At 47.2% G+C, this 22854-nt stretch overlaps 1 pseudogene; it reads right to left on the bottom strand.

Annotated features, from left to right (window-relative positions):
- Positions 1 to 361: 361 nt before the first annotated feature.
- On the bottom strand, positions 362 to 3927 carry LOC128849183 (olfactory receptor 14A16-like; annotated as a pseudogene).
- Between the last annotated feature and the right edge of the window lie 18927 nt (positions 3928 to 22854).

Here is a 22854-nt window from a genome sequence, read left to right on the forward strand (position 1 = left end):
AGTGCTGTTGCTCTGCAGTGCTGGGACTCTTTTCCCCTCCACATCTGGAGGTGACCTAGCAGCTCCTGAGAAAGTCCTGGAGGAAGGATCAAGGATAAACAAGTGGCTGCTGGGGTCTTTATTTTCCTTAAAGAAGAACAGAGCACAGCTGCTCATTTACACATTCTCTGGGTCACACAAGACAGGGAAACACTGACACAGCGGTGGGAGGAACAACGACATTTCTCTGTCGACAGCTTCATCAAAACCAAGAAAAAATATCTCCCAAAATGAATCTAAATAAGCTCCCAAAGAAAGGCTGGTTCTGCAGTGCAGTACATTGCAAGTGACACACAGATGAAGATGGGCAGTTTGTGGCTGCTTAAAAAGAGCCAGACCCAAGTTTCCACACTGTATCCTTAAGCTGCTGATTCCTCAAGCTGTAGATGAGAGGATTTAGGGCTGGAGGAACCACTGAGTACAGAACTGCCATCACCAGGTCAAAGGATGGGGAGGAGATAGTGGGCGGCTTCAGGTAAGCAAAAAAACTTGTACTGATAAACAGGGAGACCACGGCCAGGTGAGGGAGGCACGTGGAAAGGGCTTTGTGCCATCCCTGCTCAGAGGGGATCCTCAGAACTGAGCTGAAGATCTGCACATAAGACACCACAATGAAAACAAAACAGCCAAATGATAAAAAGACAACACAAGAAGCCCAAACTCCCTCAGGGTAGCATCTGAGCAGGAGAGCTTCAGGATGTGAGGGACTTCACAGAAGAACTGGTCCACAGCATTGCCCTGGCAGAGGGGCAGGGAAAATGTATTGGCTGTGTGCAGCAGAGCATTGAGAAACCCAGCGCCCCAGGCAGCTGCTGCCATGTGGACACGAGCTCTGCTGCCCAGGAGGGTCCCGCAGTGCAGGGGTTTGCAGATGGCAACATAGTGGTCGTAGGACATGACGGTGAGAAGAAAATACTCTGCTGGAATGAAAAACAGAAAGAGAAAGACTTGAGAAGCACATCCTGCATAGGAGATGGCTCTGGTGTCCCACAAAGAATTGGCCATGGATTTGGGGACAATGGTGGAGATGGATCCCAGGTCAAGAAGAGAGAGGTTGAGAAGGAAGAAGTACATGGGGTTGTGAAGATGGTGGTCACAGGCGATGGTGGTGGTGATGAGGCCGTTGCCCAGGAGGGCAGTCAGGTAGATGCCCAGGAAGAGCCAGAAGTGCAAGAGCTGCAGCTCCCGTGTTTCTGCAAATGCCAGGAGGAGGAACTGGATGATGGGGCTGCTGTTGGACATCTGCTGCCTCTGGATGTGAAGCAAAGAACACAAACATGAATTGAACACGGTGCCAGCTGAATGTGCTGGGAGAAGCAGGACCTCTGCCCGCTGGCTGTGAGAAGTCAGCCCTGCTCTGCAGCAGGGGATTATGGGGATGGTGTGAGCAGCCCCAGTGTTCTAATTTTCCAGTTAAAACTGCTCCGCAGTCTCCAACATGAATGAGAGGGAGAGCATTTCTTACAGCTCTCTCCCATCTCAGCTGGAGATTTTCATGGATGTCTGATACACCCAGAATTTCTGTACCTTTCAAGGAAAACAAAGCAATTCCTGCGAGGCGAGAGCATTGCCTGTGGCTCAGTGCAGAGGGAGGGGAGCTGTTCTGTCCCTCACTCTTGTTCCTGCTGCCCTGGGCCTGCACCTTTCTGAGGTGAAGGGGGATCACACTTACATGTACCCTGAGAAGCCACTGCTGAGCACAGAGGGATCCACCTCACAACACCCAATGTCTCACCCTTTCCTAAGGTCTCAGCACCCACTTCCAGCCCAGGACACACACAGCTCATTTCACAAACCCAGCAGCATTTCCTTGGCTGTAGCTTCTCCACGCTTTTCCACAGGGATTTCAGGTAACCCCAAGATGTGACAGGACAGATATGCATTCTAGAGGGAAGTTCACAGATTGGAAGGACACCTAAGGAGAAAGACACGTGTCATGTGATGGCTTTTGATTACAGGAGATTCAGCTCCTTCCCCAGCCCCACTGACTGCATTGCCCACAGCCTCACAGCTCAGAGCAAAGCTGGGACACGGGTTCCCATGGACACAACAGCAGTAAAGGAGCCACCAGGGCAGTGGGTGACTCTGCAGCGGCAACTCCCATCCCCAGAGAGCCTGGAAGCAAGAATGAGAGAACAGCAAGAACAGAGACAAGGGGAGAAAGAGAGTGAGGGTCTGGCTGCAAGACTCCAGGGCAGAGGCAGTCGGGCACACAGACAGTGTTCCCCTTCCCCAGCTGTGCTCCCCCCCTCACAGACACCAACCTTGCTGGGCAGTTGCTCTCAGCCCCTGAGCCCTGCAAAGGCCGCTGGATCTGTGGCTGCAGAGGAGGGGGTTCAGCCCTGGAGCCCAGAGCCCTGAGGGCAGAGGCTTTGCTGGGTGGGAGAGGAGGCCAGGGGGCTTGCTCAGAGGAAGGGGCTACCCTGGAGAGGATCACACAGAGCTGTCTCAATTCTCCCTCCCTTCCACATCTTTCTTTTAAGTTTCCTCTCATCCTCTGATCCTGCCCCTTCAGCATGGAGACTTCCCTCACTGGAGATGTGCCCTTGCCCCATACCTTCTCCCTGTCAGTGCTCACAGACCCCATCTGACCCTCTCTGCTCTCCCCCTGGCCCTACACAAACCTGCCTGTTTGCCGGATAAAGCTACGCACAGGATCTTGTTTGTAAGCAGAAAAGGACAAGACAGACGGAGCCTGATGGGTCCAGCAGAGGTGATGCTGGTGCTGTCCATGGGCAGAGGAGCAGCTGGAGACACTTTACAAGGCTCCTATCAGACCTACTGACCCCTCAAGGACACAGCTCAGGAGTCTCGGGAATTTGTTCAAGCATGAGAACCTCTTCTTCCATTTCTCCCCTGAAATTCCCTAGGTGCAGGGAAAGGAAAACACAGACTCAGGAGAGTTATTTAGCTTTAACATAATTCCTGCCCTGGTCTTCCCCTTGAAATGTCCTCTTATAAATATGCTGGGGGGGATTTGAAGCTGTGAGCAGCCCTGACTCTCACTCTTGAAAGCAGAAAGACCCTCTTCTGACAGAAGTTATTTCTTCCCCCAACAGCTTCTCTCTCTCCCACCATGAGGAGCTCCCTGGGCAGGCTGAGCGGGCACCCTGTTTTTTCTCTCCACTGGAGACACTGCAAGAGCCCTCCTGACAGATCCCAAAGGCTGTGGTTGTGCTGGATTTAGGAGACCCCTCCAGGAACCGCAAACACATTGTCCTGCACCCAGAGACTCACCTTGAGAAGGGCTGTGAAGATCTTTCTCCAGATGAGTTCTCCTCTTTCCTCCCACCCCACCCTGCCTTTCCCCTCTCTGTGCCTCCCTCCTCTGCCCTCGCTGCCTGCAAGCAGTGCCCTCAGCCCTGCTGGGCTTTGCAGAGGAGCTGCTCCTGCCCAGAGATGGCTCTTTGTAGCGCTGCCCCCTTGCCACCAGCTCCCGCCCTGCCAGGAGCCCAGCCCAGCTCAGCAGCAGAGGAGCAGCCCAAGGCATCCCTTTCTCTGCCCCTCGGGGCTCCCTCGAGGTGTCCCTGGGGCTCCAGAGAACCTGCTGAGAAACAGCCTGAAGCCATCACTGATGTTCCCTCCCTCAGCTGGGGAGAGACAATTCTGTCCTGCAGTGTCCTTGTTCCTGTTAGAAAAACAGCTGGCCATGAAAATCAATAGTTTTGTCCCACCATTAGACAGGACAATAGGAAGTTGACAGAGAGTAATCTCATTTCTCCAAATTGGGGGGACCTGTTCCATTGAGTGAATTGAGGAATTTGATGCTGGGTCTTTAGACCTGGGGCTGCAAAGACACTCAGCTCTCTTCTTTCCCTGACACGTCTTTGTGCTAAGCAAAGCCTTCACATACACGGGTTCCGAGTGCTTGGTCCCAGGTTTCTTCATGGTAGGGATGAGCTTGACTGACACCACAGCTGCAGGGCTTCAACCCCAATGGGCAGCAATGCCCTCAGCCAGGGGCACAGCCAGGAGAAACTGGAGCTGTTCTATGGGAGACAGAGCTGGGACATGGTAACAGAACTCAGCCCAGACAGTCTTCAAGGACAGCATCCTCCAAGTTCAGCATGGGTCCAGGCCGAGATTCAGTCTCAACTTGAAAGGCCATTCAATGTCCTCATGATGAGTGTTTGCTGCTTCGGACCTGTGTGGGCACTGCTGATCTGTGATCCCCTGTGTCCTCTTTGTCCCTCTCTTCCCCAGCAAGTTCTCCCAGGCCACTGTGACTCAGGACGGGATTCTGGAGGAGATGGAACAGGGGTGGGTGGGGAACAAGTCAGGGATCACTTGAGCAAACACAATCCTTCCCATTCTGTGGGACAGGAGGGACAGTATCCCAGGGAGCTGAGTGAGCAGGATGATGTCCCAGGGAGGCCACTCTCCATCATTTTCACAAGGCCATGGAGATGCCCTGACCACTGGCACTTCTTCCACTTTGCATGTCCTTTTCAGAAATGGCCAATGGATGAGCAGGGGAGCTAAAGGCTGTGCCTCAGATATTTTCCCCTCGGATTCTATTTTTGGATATCTGAAAGAGAAGGGGACTGGATTCCCTTTGGGCAGATTGTGTCTCACCTTTCTGCTATTACCAATCTCCTCTATGACCTGAATGATTTGTGATCCAACTTTTCTATGACTCAATAATTCTATGACATAACTCTTCTAGGAGTTTTCCATGACCCAATCCTTCTTCTTCCTGACTAAACTCTCATGGTTCTCTGACTTGACTCTTCCATGACACAAATATTTTATGACCCTTCTAGCACCTAAATTTTTATGGCCTGAGACTTCTGTGACATAGCACCTCTATGAACCTTTTGTGACTGAATTCTTCTATTACTCCTCTATGATCCATCACATCTATAACCTGACTCTTCTTTCATCTGTCCCTTATATGACCTGACACTTCCGTGACTCGAGCCTTATATGACCTTCTATGACTTGACTATTCTCTGACTCTTCTATGACATGACTTTCTATGACCCAAGGCTTCTATCACTCTTCTGTGATGCAAATTATCTAAAAAGATCATATAGTCACATCTCCTATGATGTGACTCTTCTAATCCAACCCTTCTATGACCCAACTGTTCTATGAATGAACACTACTGTTAAGTGACCTTTCTATGATCTGTCTCCTGGATGATATTATTCTTATATGAGCCACCAGCTGTGGTTTTAGGACTTCTATCACCCAAAATTCTATGAGCCTTCTATAACCTAGTGCTTCTATGACCCGACACTTCAAGGACCCCTTCTACAACCCTACTCTTCAATGAGCCTTCTATGACCCATCTGTTCTATGAACCAACTCTTCTACCACCACACTCTTCTAGGACTCCTCTATGACTTGACTCTTTTAAAACCCGAGTCTTCTATGACTTGAGCCTTCTATGGCTCAAGCCTTCTATGACCCAGTTCTTCTATGATCCTTCTACAGCTTGCTATGACCTCGCTCCTCTAGGACTGGAATAATCTATGACCTAACCATTTTATGACCTGACACTTCTATGATCTGACTCTTTGATGACCCTTCTAGGACCAGACTCTTCTATTATCCAAATCAATTCTCATGTTTCTGTGACTCAGCTCTTCTATTATGGGAAAATTCTGTGACCTGAGCCTTGTAGGAACCTTCTACGACTGAACTCTTCTATTGCTCTTCTAACACCTGACACATCTATAACTTAACTCTTCTGTGACTTGCCTCTTTTATAATCAGGCCCTTCCATGACTCAAGCCTTCTAGGACACAACACGTCATTCTGTGACCTGGCTGTGGTCTGATTGTTCTATGATGAGACATTCTATGCTCTGTGACTTCTATGAACTTTCTGTGACCCGATTCTTCTATTATCTGGCGGTTCTACGACTTCTCTGACCCAACCCTTCTCTGAACCAAAACTTTTCTAACCTTTCTATGACCAAACCCTCCTAAAATCCAAATAAACTCACATTTCAGTGACTCAACTCTTCCACGGCCTGAATATTCTATGACCCTTTTATGACCTTAATCATCAATGACCCAGTTCTCCTATGAGAATTCTGTGACCCAACTCTTCGATAAAACTTCTGTGACTGAATTCCTCTATCACTCCTCTATGATCCAAGCCTTCTATCACCTGACTGTTCTCACCCACAATTTTTCTGCCACTCTTCTATGAATCAACACATTTATGACCCTACTCTTCTATGACTCGACTCCTCTACAACTGTACGGATCTTTGTGTGAGAGCCTTGGCATCTCATGTAACCCTACAGGTCTGTGTTTGGAATAACATGGAATAACTGCTCCCAATTTAGTTCATCAGTGTGAGAATGTTCATGACACCAGCGTCATTGCAGTCAAAGCCAGATCTGCCTGCCCAGGGCCTGGGGGTCAGGCCTTGGCCTTTCTGCTTCACCAAGCAAACCCAGCATTTTCTCAGCATCACAGCTGCCTGCAGAGCACCTTTGCCTTCTTGCAATCATGGCCTCCAATTCTCAGCTCTAACGAGTCCCTGGGGAAGCTTTGTCACTAACCATACTCACTTAAGACTTCAAGGAACTCTGAGTTCTGCTTTTCACTTCTTGAGAGCTTTCTTTAATCTCCTCTCAGCATGTGAGATTCAAGGACTCATCAGCAAATCCTTCCTGGGTCTCATTAAAATATAGAAAGCCTTAACGAGCTCTTTGTCTTCCTGGAGTTTTCTCCAGGTCTTCAAGCCATGTACATCTTGGAGTCATTTCCCAGTGTGGTTAAAGAGGAAGATTTCAAAGTGCACCTAAGAAAGGTATGTTTTATTTTAAGTTTGTATTACCATACTTCTCAGGATCATAGAATTGTTTCAGTCAGAAGGGACCTTAAAGCCCATTCAGTACCAGACCCTGCCATGGGCAGGGACACCTCCAACTGGTCCAGGCTGTTCAACACCCCATCCAACCTGCCCTCAAACACCTCCAGGCAGACGGCAACCACAGCTTCCCTGGAAAACATGGGCCACTGCCTCACCACCCTCTTTCTAAAGAATTTCTTCCTAATGTCTAATCTAAATCTTCCCCTCTCCAATTAAAAGCCATTCCGTCTTGTCTTATCACTCCATGTCTTTGGAAAATGTCTCTTTCCAGCTTTCTTAGTGACACCCTTCAGGTACTGGAAGACCACTCTAAGGTCTCCCCAAAGCCTTTACTTCTCGAAGCTGAGGAAGTTCCAGGACAATTCAATATTTCTTTGGAAAACCTCTTTTGAAAGGGCATGGGATTGGTGGAGGTCTCTTTTGAGTGAGCACAAGCAAGCGCCTTGGTGCCCAGGTCCATCTCCTCAGGGTACTCTTCACCTGGCCAGATCTCTGCCCATGCTCCTCCATGGAAGTGTTTTTGAATTGTGAGCTGAGCTACAAATAGTTTAATAGCTGAAAGAAACAAAAGATAAAAACCAACATAATCCAAACCCCAAACCGATACAAATTCCATCACTTGTCACCTTCTTGAAACAGACTGACACCCGACCGAAAGAAAAAAATATAAAAAACAATGAAGATCCAAACTCAATACTAATGCAAATACAATCCCTTCCCACCTCCCTCAAGCAGACTGACACCCCACCGGTCTATCACCACTTGATATATTGAATGATAAAAATGTCTGCTTCTTCCTCCTCCTGATACTCTATCATTGAGTATGGCATCTATCATACAGGATCTCTCTCTGGTCAGTTGGGGTCAGCTCTCCTGGCTGTGTCCCCCTGACAACTTCCTGCCTGCCCCCAGCCACTCACTCCCTGGGATGGAGCAGAGTGAGCAACTCCTGACGCTGTGCAAAGGAGAAAATCACCGCCCTCACTCTTCTGGCACTAGGATAATGCCATGGGACACAACGACTCTCCCATTTCTAAAGTAAAGTGGAGGAACTGGAGAGGATGTGGCGGAGGTCTGCCAGGATGGAGTTAGGGGCCCACAGCATGAGGTGTGAGGGCAAACTTTGGCTTCCTGGGGAGGCTCAAGGCAGCCTCCTAAGTAGGTCTCTACATCTTCTGCTCCTGGAAGAACTTAGGATGTAAGAGAGCTCAGGTGACCTCTAGTCCAAAGCCCAGCTGCAAGCAGGGCCAGCTCTGAGGTAAGACCAGGATGCTCAGTCCATGTCAGCATCCACAGAGAGATTTTAAGCATCAACAAGGGACCAAGGCCACGATCAAAAGAAAGAATTTTGGCATTTGACTGGCTCCATGAACATGTCTGTTGGTCAGCCACACCTTCTCTGATACCTGGGAATGTCCACCTTCTTGTCCAGACCAGTGGGATCTTTCTGCCAGACTCCTGTCCCATCTGTAGCTCATGGGGTGCCTTAGAGAAAGGTTGTCGAAGAGTCAGATAATAGAGGAATTGGGTCATAGGTGAGTAAGGTCACATGAGACTTGGTTTACAGAAGGGTCAGAGAGCAGTCAGGTCAAAGAACGTTCAGGCCGCTTATGGGGTTGGTCACTGAATGGTTCCAGAATTGTGAGGTCATAGTGATGAGCGAAAGCAGACAGGGGGGTTGGGAATGTTCACTAGAACTTGTTTGCCTTGAAGACCTTGGAAGTTGGTAAGGAAGGAGACAGCTAGCAGAAGTTTACTGATAAGTGGGCATTGGAATGCAGAATGCTGGAAAACAACCAGAAGAGGCTGTGTCTGTACACAGTTCAAGGAGGAAAGAAAACACTTTTTTTCATCCTAAGGAGGACTTCTCACTTCATGCCTAAGTCCTTGGCCCACGACCACCAGGAGGCACTTTGCAGGCAGAAGACTGGAGCAAACCTTCCAGAACTAATTATAATACAAAATTGGGAAAGGTTATGAATACATAGTAGGCGCTTATAACTCTGCATGTCCTTACAATCTAAGTAGCTGCTTGTTAAGTTATATGGTGTGCAAGCTAGGAGAACCCCCTTGCACTTCAGAGCTGGAAATACACATACCTGCATTATAACTCATTTTGGGTTATAGAGTTTGATTCTGCAAAACAATAGATGAGTCATTGAAGAGTTAGGTCATAGTGGAGCAAGGTCAGAGAAGAGTCATATGAGAGTGGAGTCATAGAAGGGTCGGGTCATAGAGGAGCTGGGTCATTGAAGGGTACTGGAAGAGTTGGGTCATGGAAGGATCAGGTCACAGATATGTAGGTGTCACAGAAGATTCATAGAAGAGTTGGGTCATTGAAGAGTCGCGTCACAGAGGGACTGAAGAAGACTGTATAGAATTTTTACAGGAGAGTTGGCTGATAGAAAGGCAGGGTCAAAAGTGTTTTGTCATAGAAGAGTAGTAGAAAAATGAGGTCAATGAAGAGTAGTGTCACAGAAAACTGGTCATAGCAATGTCAGAGACATGTTGCATTATACAAGGGTCATGGAAAGATGTTCAAATGGTCAGGTCATAGAAGTGTTGGATCAGAGAAGAGGTGGATCATAGTACTGTTAAGTGATAGAAGCGTCAAGTCACAGTACGATCACAGAAGAGTCGTATCATAAACAAAGTGAATCATAGAAGAACAGGATCATAGAAGACTTGAGTCATAGAAAAATAGCAGTGTCATAGAAGACCCGTGAAAAAAAAAGGGTGATACAAAAGTTGGATTATAGAAAAGTAGGCTGACAGAGAGCTGGCAGGGTCAGGACTGAGTTGGAATGTGCCTGGGAGAGGACACAACCAGTGCTGGCTGAGCTATGTGAACATACAGGGGGAGGACACGCTGCAGTGGGTGTGAGGGGCAGAGCCCAGCCCTGCAGGTGCAGGAGAGAGGAGGCCGGTTGGTGCCCTCAGTGGCAGGGACAGACTGGGAAGGTGTCCCAGGGCACTGGTCTCTCCCATCCCCAGTTTCAGCACTGGCCACTCCCCCCAGCTGATGGATGAGCCTTGCCCTCTGCCCATCTTCTCCCTCCTGCTGGACTCAGTGCCAGGTGAACAACAGCCCTGCCCGGCCTGTCTTCCTGCCCAGAGCTTGCAGAGCCCAGAGCAGGGCTGTGTGCAGCGCCCAGCATGGGACACGGCTGGGGACTGGCTGGGACCTCATCGCAGTCTGCAACTGCCTCAAGGAGGGCCGTGGAGGGGAAGGCGCTCATCTGCTCTCTGGTGACCAGAAATGGGACATGAGGAAATGGAATTAGGCTGCACTAGGGGAAGTTCCAACTGGACTTGAGGAAAAGGTTCTTCATAGAGAGGGTGCTCGGTCACTGGAACTGGTTCCCCAGGGAAGTGGTCATGGCACCACTCCTGTCAGAGTTCGAGGATCATCTTAATGATCTTTGTCATACAGTTTCATTTGACACAATTGTGTGAGGGTCAGTGATCACTCCGGTGATCCTTAGGAGCATCTTCCAACCCAAGATATTCTAGAAGCCTGTGATCTTCAAGCTCACAAAATAGTCTGTCCATCCACTACCCAATCCCATGACATTTCTTCTTCCTCACAGTCAGTTTCCACCTTCCAAGTTCCACTTTGTGACTCTTATTTCTCTCCTGTATCATCATGCTAGCTCTCTGGATCTTTCCATATTTGGTTTCTACTGGTATATTCCCTATCTGCATTACCTTCTCTCTGCACTTGGGGCTCGATTGTCAACAGCTTTCTTGTCCTTAAAGGACTTGGAATTGGCTGCAGGATGTGTGCCACCCACTTCTCAGGGTCAGGGGTAGCCTGAATTACATTTCACCCCATCCTCGTTCCTGCTTTTCCTGAAGATGGGTGTGACATCTGCCTTTTACAAGGACCCTTGAAAAACTGCTCTGATTGCTCTGGCACATTTGAGAGCACATTAAATAGTCACATGCAAGGGTGATGCTGCTGACAGGAACATTCGCACTGAGCCTGTCCAAGGCACTTGAGCTGAATCTCCCTGGGCCAGTGGGGTTTGTTCCTGGAGGCACACACAGAAATGCCGGGGTTCTGTCAGGAGTCCAAGTCTGGACTGGCCTTGTGAACTCTCATTCACCCAAAGAGGTTCACAGAGTTTTTCTTTTTTATACACTAAGGCAAGAGTCACAGGGTTTCTCTGGACTCCCAGAGAATCAGATGCACTCAGACCTGTGGTGTATCCCACCCCTCTGTACTTGTCTGAGATGCCTCATTTCATGAGGAATGGACACAGGGACCTCATTTCAAGAAAGCACAACCCAGTGTTGCATTCAGGCGCTTACTCTTGGTATGTTGACCTCAAGATGGTGTGACCTTGAGAAACTTTCTGTCCCACAGATGTTCATGGAACCCACGGAAGGACTATTTGTGTTCTCTTGGGTTCATCTCACCTCACGCATGTGATGTACATCCTCACATCTCGTGTGAACAGTGTGAACTTTGACTCTGACCTTCCCATTCTGTGTTCTTTCAGGGAGGGACAAAGAATGTCTCCATGCTGGGGTGAGAGGGAAGTGATGGGAATGTTGGTTTTGAGGGGCTACTTCAGGATGATGGTCCTGAGGCAGGTTCTGTGGGTGCTCCAGTGCACATGGGCACATGCCAGACCCTTCTCTGCTGATGCTGAAGATCTCCCAGAGGAGATCTGGCTATGAAAAAAAACTGTAGCCTTCCCACACCCATCACACCCACAGTGTTTATCTTTGCACTGGTGTTTTCTTCTGTGAATCAGGTTCTTGGATATAGCCCGAAAGAAGCCCTAAGCCTTCAGGCTCTCCACTGAGGAGATCCCCTCTCTTTATGGAAAGGCTGTGTGGAGGCAGCTCTATCTCACAAGTGCCCACTGCCTGTCCCTGCCTGCGTGCACAGCACTGCCACACAGCACAGCTGTGACCAAGCTCAGAGCCCTCAGGCCTTCCAGCAAGGCAAGGGATGAGGAGGAGAGTGTGGAAGGGGAGAGAGAACAGCTCGGGGAGATCAAGTGCTGGTACCTGGTAGGGCTACTGTCCCAGGACTCTTTTCCCCTCCACCCACGCACACAGGAACTGCACTTGCAGCTCCAAAAAGGTCTTGGAGGAAAGAGATCAGGAAAGAAGAGTCACTGAATATCCCTTTATTTCGTTGAAACACACAGAGAGCACAACTTCTTATTGACACAGGCAATCAGCGAGAAAAGAAAGGAAGACCATGAATTAAAAAGAGAACGACAAGATCATCACAATTGAAAAACGAGCAGCACCAACAACAAATACAGAGGCCTGTCTGGGCCTGCCAGGAGAACTGCTATGCAGAAGGTGATGAGCAGTTCATTGCCTGAGAAAACCATCCAGTTATCAGTTTCCACACTGCATCCTTGAGCTGCTGGTTCCTCAAGCTGTAGATGAGGGGATTCAGTGCTGGAGGCACCACGGAGTACAGAACTCACACCACAAGGTCCAGCGCTGGAGAGGAGGTGGAGGGGGACTACAGGTAGGCAAATGCTCCAGTGCTGACAAAGAGGGAGACCACAGCCAGGTGAAGGAGGCACGTGGAAAGGGCTTTGTGCCATCCCTGCTCCGAGGGGATCCTCAACATGAACCTGAAGATCTGCACATAGGACACCACAATGAAAACAAAACAGCCAAAAGCTAAACAGACACTAACATCAAGAAGCCAAACCTCTCTGAGATAGGAGTGTGAGCAGGAGAGCTTGAGGATCTGGGGGACTTCACAGAAGAACTGGTCCACAGCATTGCCCTGGCAGAGGGGCAGGGAAAATGTATTGGCTGTGTGCAGCAGAGCATTGAGAAACCCAGTGCCCCAGGCAGCTGCTGCCATGTGGACACAAACTCTGCTGTAGTGCAGGGGTTTGCAGATGGCAACGTAGCGGTCATAGGACATGAAGCTGAGGAGAGAATACTATACACTAAACAAGAAAATAAATAGAAAGAATTGTGCAACACATCCTGAGTAGGAAATGGTCCTGGTGCGCCAGAGGGAATTGGCCATGGATTTGGGGATAGTGGTGGAGATGGATCCAAGGTCGAGCAGGGAGAGGTTGAGGAGGAAGAAGTACATGGGGGTGTGGAGGTGGTGGTCGCAGGCGATGGTGGTGATGATGAGGCCGTTGCCCAGGAGGGCAGCCAGGTAGATGTCCAGGAAGAGCCAGAAGTGCAAGAGCTGCAGCTCCCGTGTGTCTGCGAATGCCAGGAGGAGGATCTGGGTGATGGAGCTGCTGTTGGACATCTGTTGCCTCTGGACATGGGGCACTTTCCAAGACAGAAAAGACATAGACAGGTTAGGGGACACTTCTCTGATGAAAATCATATTTATTTCTCATAGAACCACCCCCAACCTGCGTCTTCTTATAAGGAGGACCTTTGGCAGGTCCCTTTCACAAGCTCTCATTGCTCTTCACTGAGGTTGCCGCAGGCAGCAGAAGGCTGTGATGTGGTCTCTGCAGGAGTCAGTCCTGCCCTACAGCAACAGGGGGACGGAACATAGGGTAATCTCAGGATGAGTCTACTCCTGATATCAAAGAGCTCTCCAGCATTGTCCTGCTCCATCCACCCGACTGCAGAGCAGACCTGAGGGGATTTTGCTCTGTGTCTTCTGTTCTGGTTGCCCCAACACAGCTCAGGATGGTTTTGATGCAGAAACTCCTGGCTCTTCTGCTTCACTCCAAGTGAAGTCTCCTGGGTCCTGACAGGAAAATGGGCTCTCCCTTAATTCAGAGTGAGCACAGACAGTCTGTCCATCAGCCCTGGTCTCAGCTGCCCTGTGCTGGAGGGCTTTTGCACTTGGGTGTTCCCCCCAAAAGAAACTGCACTGCTGGGAGCAGAGGAATCCGGTTTCCCAGTGCCCTCATGGTGCCAAATACCCTCATGATTCCTACCTGAGGGGGATCTCAGGTCTCCCCTCCCAGCCAGGGACACAGAGGACTCATTGCTGCTGCTTCCATGCAGACGATGAGCAGCACTTCCACGGCCTTAGGGCTGAGGTATCTTCTCCATGGGACTGCTGCATAACAGAGAGATACCATGGGAAAGCTGTGCCCTTCTGGAGGGCAGCCTGCAACCCAGCAGGATTCACCAGGGAAGGGGTCAAACGTCCTAAATCTGGGGTGTCCTGAAAGGAGAATCTGGTCGTTTGCATTGCCCTGAACCTGCCGATTAGGAGAGGGATTGGACTCTTTACTCCCTGCATGGCAGAACCCACAGGACGGCTCTCTGAACTGCACATTAACCCAAATACCATCCCAGAAGGTCCAGTGATAAGAACTTGAAGCAAAGCAGGACAGGAAAGAGGAAGAAATGCACAGCTCTGCTGCTGATGGAGCCAGCACAGAGACAAACAGTTAGGGTGGAGTGGTAATTTCTCCTTTGAAGGTGTGAGACTGCTGGGAAGGTGACTGAAGAGCTGAGCCAGGGCAGAGCTCACCCACTGCAGGAGCTCGCCCTGTGCCATCAGGCACTGCCTCTGCCTTCTGGCATGGCTGGAACCTGCTTTAAGGGTCCCACCTGAGATCAAGGTATGGTTGGGGATCTGCAGCTGGGACAGGAGGCTTTCCCAGCTTGCTGAAGTGCCCCCGCAATAGATCAGGATGGGATTAAGACACCAAGGGGAGAGCAGGGGTTGGTCAGCTCTCCCAGTCTGTATCCTGACGGCATTTACCAAAGACTCCTGGCAAAGGCAGGGAGATGAGGACAAGAAGGAATGCACACACTTGCCTACTTTCAAAAGAAACAAACAAACCAACCACCAAGGAAAGTCAGCTTAATCTCCTGGTTCACCTCTGTGTTGGAAAAAAGTTAATTTAGCTGAAGAATTAGGGCTCAATTAAATAAGATTAGAATTATAGGTTATGTATATTGTATTTAGCATTTGATATATATTGTGTTTAGCATTTAATTTTGTTGATCTTTATAGTTAAGTTTGTGCAGACTTCGTGTCTGTCTCTGTAGACAGTGACGGTTTTCTCACAGACCACATTTAACCTTCACAGGTATGATATTAGAGAGTGCTTAGAAAGAATGTACTAACAACCTTATCCGAGCAGAGCCTACGCTTTTACTAACAACTTTATCTGAACACAGTCTACATTTGTGAAGACCAGAAGCATACCAAGGGCAGTCAACTGAAGATAAAGAAATGCAGGTGTCCACACAAATGATGAGACAATCTTCAAATACATATGCATGAAGAAATGATGTAATCTGTTGAATATATATTAGATTACAAAACACTTAAGGGTTAAATTGCGGACGCCCCGGGATGGTCTGGGAACCTGATTTGGGTTTCAATACCCCAGGTTCCTGGGGGCTCGAAATAAAGCACCACATATAACCTACTTGGAATGGTTATGTGTTTGTCTCTACGCTAACATTTTTGGCGACCCAGATGGGACCTCGCGGGCATTGCTGAGACGGCCCGCATCGATCTCGCTCCAGCCGGCACCGAGTGATTCTCGGGGAGCCATAGACCACAGCCGACCTCCGCTGCACCTGAAGGACCAAGGATATTGGTAAGAAACGGTGCTTTATCGGGAATGGTACCAACTTTGTCAGGTCTTGTGCCTAATTGGATTGGGAATAGTACTAAATTTTTCTACAGGTCTTGAGCCTAATTAGGAATTGTACCAAATTTTTCGGGTCTTGCGCCCAATCGGAAAGGTACCATATTTTCTGGTCTGGTAAAACGCGGCGAAAGCTACGCTTGGTTGGGCTAGGGAGCTCCAGAGGAAAGCATAGGCGCCGTCCGTAAGACAGTAGCGAAAGCTCTGCAGGTTCGGCATCAGTGATCTGTTCTGCATTTTCAGTAATCTGTATTATTCGTTATCTGTATTATTCATAATATGTATTATTCATTTTGCAGGTTCGGCAACTGTATTTTGATCTTGTATTTTCCAGTAATCTGTGTTATTCGTTACGTGGAATTTTGTTTAGTTTGTTGTTTGGTGCTGGTCTGGACTGTTATAAAATGCCACTGATACCCAAGTCATCACCGTTAGGGTGTATTCTGATGCATTGGAAAGAGGGGCAGTTTGGGCAAGAAATGCAAAAAAGAAAATTGGTTGAGTATTGTAACGTATGGTGGACACAGTATAATTTCGAGGATGAGGTTCGTTGGCCAAAAAATGGAACTTTAGACTATAATACCATCTTACAATTGATGCTATTTTGTAAGCACGAGGGCAAATGGGATGAGATACCATATGTAGAACTGTTCTTTATTTTAAGAGGGAAAGAGGAATGGAAGAAGGCGTGTGGGATAATGGTCGTTAGTACAAAATCGGATGAGCATTGTGAGGGATGTGTGACTGAGAAGAAATGTATGAAATGTCTGGCAGTGGAAAATGCTTTGCAGCATAAGGAGGATGATGATTTTGATTTATTAGTGGCTCCGTCGGCTCCACCAGCCCCCAGAGATACTGGAGTAAAAGGTGATGGGGAGGATGAGGTAGAAACAGAGAAACAGGAGTATTCCACTACCCTAGTATCCCACCGAACATGGCAACGGGATATTCAAGTTAGACAGCAGGCACCCAGTGCTATATTAGCACCGCTTCGGCAGGGGGTTGGGGCAGAAGGACCCGTATATGTTAAAGTACCTTTCACTCCAGGAGATCTGATGCTCTGGAAACAATCTGCTGGAACTTATCAGGAGAACCCGAGTAAAGTGGCATGAGTTGTAAAGATGATTCTGAAAGCCCAAAATCCTGATTGGGATGATATACAGGTATTACTGGACACCCTAATGGACTCTACAGAGAAGGAAATGGTGTTGAAGAACTGCCCGTGAACGAGTTAGAGAAGACATTAGGCAGGGGATTGTCACAGGGACAGTTGATCAGTATTTTCCTACTGCAGATCCCATGTGGGATAATACTGCAAGAGGAATGGGAAATCTGAGGAGATATCAGGAGTGGATAGTTGTTGGAGTACAAAATGCTATGCCAAAAACAATCAATTGGTCAAGACTGTGTAATGTCAGGCAAGAGAAAACAGAATCTCTGTCTGCATTTTTGGAGTGGCTTAAAGAGGTGGCGAGGAAATACACAGATTTAGACGTAGAAACAGAGCAAGCTAAGGTGCAGCTGGCCCTGATTTTCTTAGGGCAGTCGCAGGATGATATCAGAAAGAAACTGCAGAAAGTGGAGGGCGCGGAGCTGCGTGATCTGGATGGGCTCTTAGAGACTGCTTGGAAAGGGTACAATAACCGCGAGAGGGAGAGTTCTCAAAGACAACAGCGACATCTGCTGGCGGTGATGCAGCTCAGAGGCCACAACAGTCCTGCAGGTCGAGGCAGAAGAAGAGGCTCGGTGCGCGGACGGGGAAGGGGGGTTGGATCTAATTGCTTGTCTAATGACTTAGGATCAAGATTGAATAGATTAGGCATTAACCAATGTGCATACTGCAAGCAGGAAGGACATTGGAAGAATGCGTGCCCGTACAGAATGAGGCAGAATTTGCAGCCGGGAATCCCATTTGGAAACACCGAAGTGGCCAAGGCAATGGTTTTGGGAGACTTTGAGAATCAGAGCTGACTAGAATCAGGAAAGGATGAACCCCTAGTGAAAGTAATGTACAATGGTTGAGTATTGTAATGTATGTGGACAAAGTATAATTTAGAGGATGAGGTTCGTTGGCCAGAAAATGGAACTTTAGACTATAATACCATCCTACAATTGATGCTATTTTGTAAGCACGATGGCAAATGGGATGAGATACCATATGTAGAACTGTTGTTTATTTTAAGAGGGAAAGAGGAATGGAAGAAGGCCATTAGGGGGAAAAGAAGTGTCATTTTTAATAGATACTGGTGCAACATACTCAGTTTTAAATGATTTATGTGGACAGATAGGGAAAAAGACAACTACAATAGTGGGAGCCACAGGGAAAGAGGAAACCAGGCATTCATGCAACCCCTAGAATTATGATTTGGAGGAAAGGAAATATGGCATGAATTCTTGTATATGCCTGATTGTCCAATCTCCCTGCTGGGACGGGATTTGTTATATAAATTAAATGCAAGAATTGTCTTTGAGAATGGAGAATTAATTATGCAAGTTCCAGAATCAAAGTCAGGACAGATACTAGTGTTGAAGGAAAATCCAAAAGTTCAAGTACCCAGAGAGGTAGAAGAGGCAGTGATCCCTACAGTATGGGAAACTGATATACCAGGGAAATCGAAAATGGCCCAACCGGTAGTAGTAGAATTGAAGGAAGGAACGAAACCAGTACAAATAAAACAATATCCCATCAAATTAGAGGCCTGATATGGAATAGTGAAAATTATTGAAAAATTCTTAAAGTTTGGAGTATTAGAAGAATGTGAATCAGAATATAACACCCCAATTTTTCCAGTAAAGAAACCAAATGGAGAATATAGATTGGTACAGGACTTAAGGGCTATTAATGAAATCACGAAAGATATACATCCGGTAGTAGCTAACCCATACACATTGTTAACATCTGTGAATGAGAAATACTAATGGTTTACAGCAATTGATTTAAAAGATGCCTTCTTCTGTATTCCTCTTGACAAAGATAGTAGGAAATTCTTCGCTCTTGAATGGGAGAACCCGCACAATGGACGAAAAATGCAGTTGACATGGACAAGGCTTCCACAGGGATTCAAGAACAGTCCAACGCTTTTTGGGAACGAGCTGGCAAAAGAATTGGAATCATGGACAATGCAGGAGAAAGTTCAGGTGCCGCGATCACAATATATCTTCTGCTACAATATGTGGATGATATTTTAATTGCAACAGAACACAAATCAGTATGTATCCAAGTGACAATTGAAATTTTAAACCAATTAGGCCTCAATGGGTACAAAGTCTCGAAAGAGAAATCTCAAATTGCCCGCACAACTGTATTATAGTTGGGTTGCGAAATAACACAGAGACAACGACGACTAGGAATGGATTGTATTAGAGCAATCTGTGTGATTCCAGAGCCTCAAAACTTACATGAATTAAAGACATTTTTGGGTATGGCAGGCTGGTGTAGGTTGTGGATATTGGATTATGGACTCATAGCAAAACCTCTATATGAGGTACAAAAGTCACCAACTTTCATCTGGGAAGGACCTCAGAGGGAGGCTTTTAAGAAATTAAAAGAAGCCCTGACTAAGGCACCAGCATTAGGCCTGCCAGATTTCACTAAGGACTTCCAGTTGTTTGTCCATGAAAGGCAACGGCTGGCACTAGGGGTCTTAACGCAGAAGTTGGGAAGCTGGAAATGACCAGTAGGGTACTTTTCTAAACAGTTAGACCCTGTGAGTGCTGGCTGGCCATCATGTTTGAGAACGGTAGCAGCAACAGTGATCTTGATACAAGAATCCAGAAAATTGACTTTGGGAAAGTATATTGAGGTATATGTACCTCATATGGTGTTAACTGTCCTAGAACAAAAAGGGGGGCATTGGCTTTCCCCTAGCAGGATGATGAAATACCAGGTGGTACTGACCAGACAAGATGATGTAAGTTTAAAAACAACTAATCTGTTAAACCCAGCAGCCTTCTTAGGAGCACCTGTGGAAGATGGCCCTTTAGAACATGATTGTGTGGAAGTTATTGAACACACTCATGCAACAAGGGCTGACTTGAAGGATACCCCACTTGAACAGCCTGATCAAGAACTTTTTACAGATGGAAGTAGTTATGTAGAAAATGGGACACAATATGCCGGATATGAGGTAACCACACAAAATAGGGTAATAAAAGCAGAAGCTCTTCCTGTAGGAACTTCAGCACAGCGAGCAGAAATAATAGCTCTCACGAGAGCCTTGGAATTGAGCAGGGATCAACGAGTAAATATATGGACGGACTCAAAATATGCATTTGGAGTGGTTCATATACATGGAGCACTATGGAAAGAACGAGGACTCCTATCTTCGCAAGGTACGAACATAAAATACCAAAAAGAAATTCTGGATTTGATAACTGCTGTACAGTTACCCAAACAGGTGGCAATCATGCACTGTAAAGCACATCAAGGAGGAGATTCCAAAATAGCTGAAGGAAACGCGTTAGCGGACCGGAAGCTCGATGGATTGCACGACAGGTATCAAATATGATGGCCTTAATACCCACGAAGGTAAGCCCTTTACAAAATTATTTAACTCAGAAGCCGAAGTACTCGGAGGAGGAGGAGAAATCAGCTAGATCACTGAAGGCCCAGTTGGGTTCAGATGGATGGTACCTAACTGCAACTGGACAAGTAATTGTACCACCTACCATTATGCGGACAGTTTTGCAAACGGAACATCAGAAATGTCACTGGGGAGCAGAAGCTTTAGTGGCATATTTAAAGCGCAGCATAATCTCGACACAGATGTTAACAATGGCAAGGTCAATAAATTTGAAATGTGAAATCTGTTTGAAGAACAATCCGGTGGTTAGGAAAGGAATAGAAATGGGACATACCAGAGTAGGTATGGAACCGGGTGATTATTGGCAAATTGATTTTGCAGAATTACCTAAAAGTCAAGGATACAGGTATTTGTTAGTTGGGGTTGACACTTTTTCTGGATGGCTGGAAGCCTTTCCTTGTCGCACTAACCAAGCTAAGGAGACAGTGAAATGGCTGCTGCAAGAGATTATTCCAAGATTTGGGGTACCCTTAGGCCTATCTTCAGATAGGGGACCACACTTCGTAGCAGCTATAGTTCAAGAGGTAAGCAAGATTTTAGGAATCTCTTGGAATCTCCACACACCGTGGAGACCACAGTCAAGTGGACAAGTAGAAAAGATGAATCAGACAATTAAGTGGCAAATCAGTAAAATATGTCAGGAGGCTAAAATTCAATGGCCACAAGTGTTACCAATAGCACTCCTAAGGATAAGAATTAAGCCAAGGAGTGGGATGACAGTAAGCCCTTATGAAATCCTTTTTGGGAAACCATATGAGGCACTGCAACCAAATCCAAATGTGCATATAAAAGGCAATCAAGATGTATATAACTATGTACTGTCTCTCAGTAGAACTCTGACGCGGCTACGAAGTGCCCTGATCTGGAACCGTCCGTTATCATTAGAAAATCCAGTACACGAAATTGAGCCAGAAGACCAGGTCTACGTTCGAGATTGGAATGAAGAAACACTGAAAGAACGGTGGAATGGACCATACTTGGTACTACTAACAACATTTACTGTGGTAAAAGTAAAAGGAATAGACTCTTGGATTCATTATACCCGAGTGAAAAAGGTTCCTAGAAATGGGGAAGTAGAAGCTCTTGGACCAACAAAACTGAGACTGAAAAGCAGATAAATGTCGAATTTTGTGTATAGTACCTTAATTGTAATCTGGTCCTTGACACCCCTAATGGTTATCACTTTTGTAGAGGTTCCGCAGAAAAGGGAAGTGATGAAATCTGTCACTGGACAAAATGCCACCCCGTTTTGCAAGTTCAGAGACACTGTCCCGAGGAATTTACAGGTATGGATGGGAATTGCAGGGAAAACGGAAATCTAGAGGCAAAGTGTCAAATAAATTCTGTTTACGTAACCCCCTTCAGGATCATGGGATAAAGGCAGGACATTCATACTATCAGATTCCTCTGGACAGTGATATACTTATCTATTGCCTATTAGATGATTCACGACCTAGGGAATTTGGATGGACAAGGAATGGGAAGAAAATCCCAAATGATGGCAGGCATCTAACAGAATTAAGATTAGGAGGAATGTTAGTTCAGACTATTAGATGAATAAATGAATCAGATATGGGAACATACAGATGCCAATACCAGAATGAAACTGCTTCCGGATACAGTGAAATAAACATTACTAGAATTAGAGTAAAATGAGCAATAGAATCAACCCAACTGCCCCAGGTAATAAATATACCTCGGAGTGATCCTGAAGAAAACCTGATAATTGGCCTAATCTGGGATTTTGCCAAAATGCAAAATACTAGTAGAATTACAGCATGTTTACCCTTGCCGAAAACAGCAGGGGAACCAATAAAATGGGGAATAATGACTTTTCCATTCCCAAAGAATGTAGGGAATAATACAGTATGCAAACAAGAAACAAGAGTGTTACAAGTGAAACAAAAACAGTATATGGGTTTCAATACCCCAGGTTCCCGGGGCCTCAAAATAAAGCACCACATATAACCTACTTGGAATGGTTATGTGTTTGTCTCTACGCTAACATCAGTTTCCCAGCGCAGCTTGAAGCTGCCCCGTTTCTCTGACCAGGAGAAATTACCCTCAGTGGACATCTTTCTAAGTTCAGGCATGTTCACAGCACGAGGTTCCCAGGGAAGCCAGATAATTCGCTCTCAACATGTGAGATGAGAGTTTGGCAGACACTGGCTCCACATATTCAGGGGTCCCTACACCCAGGAATGTCCATTCTGTGGACTGGCTGCTTCAAGGCTCCACCAGAAGAGAGACCGAGACAACTCCCAAGTGTCTGAGCCCCGGTGCTCAGCAGGGACAGACCTGACTTTGCTGCCAGCCCCTGCCTCCTCCACCTCCCAACTGGCGAGGTTACGCTGCCAAATGCAAAATGCAGTGGAAGTCTGGGTTGGAATTAAGGACCACACTGAAAGATCCCAGAGCAAGCAAGCAGTCGTCTAAATTGGAATGGAGCTCCAGCAGCCAGGCCAGGATGGCTCCCTGCACAGCCTGGAGTCAACAATACCACTCTTGGGAAATAAATACAATCAGGGTGAAGGCTGACACTGTTAAACCAAAAGAGGACACCCTGGGCTTGGAAGATGTCCCATGGAGAAAATAAGCAGGAGCACAGGCTCCACCTCGTAGGAATCACCAGAACAGGAGCTGGCAGAATCCTAAGGAACTGCAGGCCCTGCCATGGAGATTAAACTCTGAGCAATGTCTGCACAGAAGCAGGCACGGGTTTCCTCTCTGGCGCAACAGGCACCAGACACTGCGATGGCTGAACTACAGCTGCTTTGTTTCTCTCACACAGAGTAAGGCACAGGCAGCTCCCA

This window comes from Cuculus canorus, chromosome 14, assembly GCF_017976375.1.
Source record: "Cuculus canorus isolate bCucCan1 chromosome 14, bCucCan1.pri, whole genome shotgun sequence".
Taxonomy (NCBI): domain Eukaryota; kingdom Metazoa; phylum Chordata; class Aves; order Cuculiformes; family Cuculidae; genus Cuculus; species Cuculus canorus.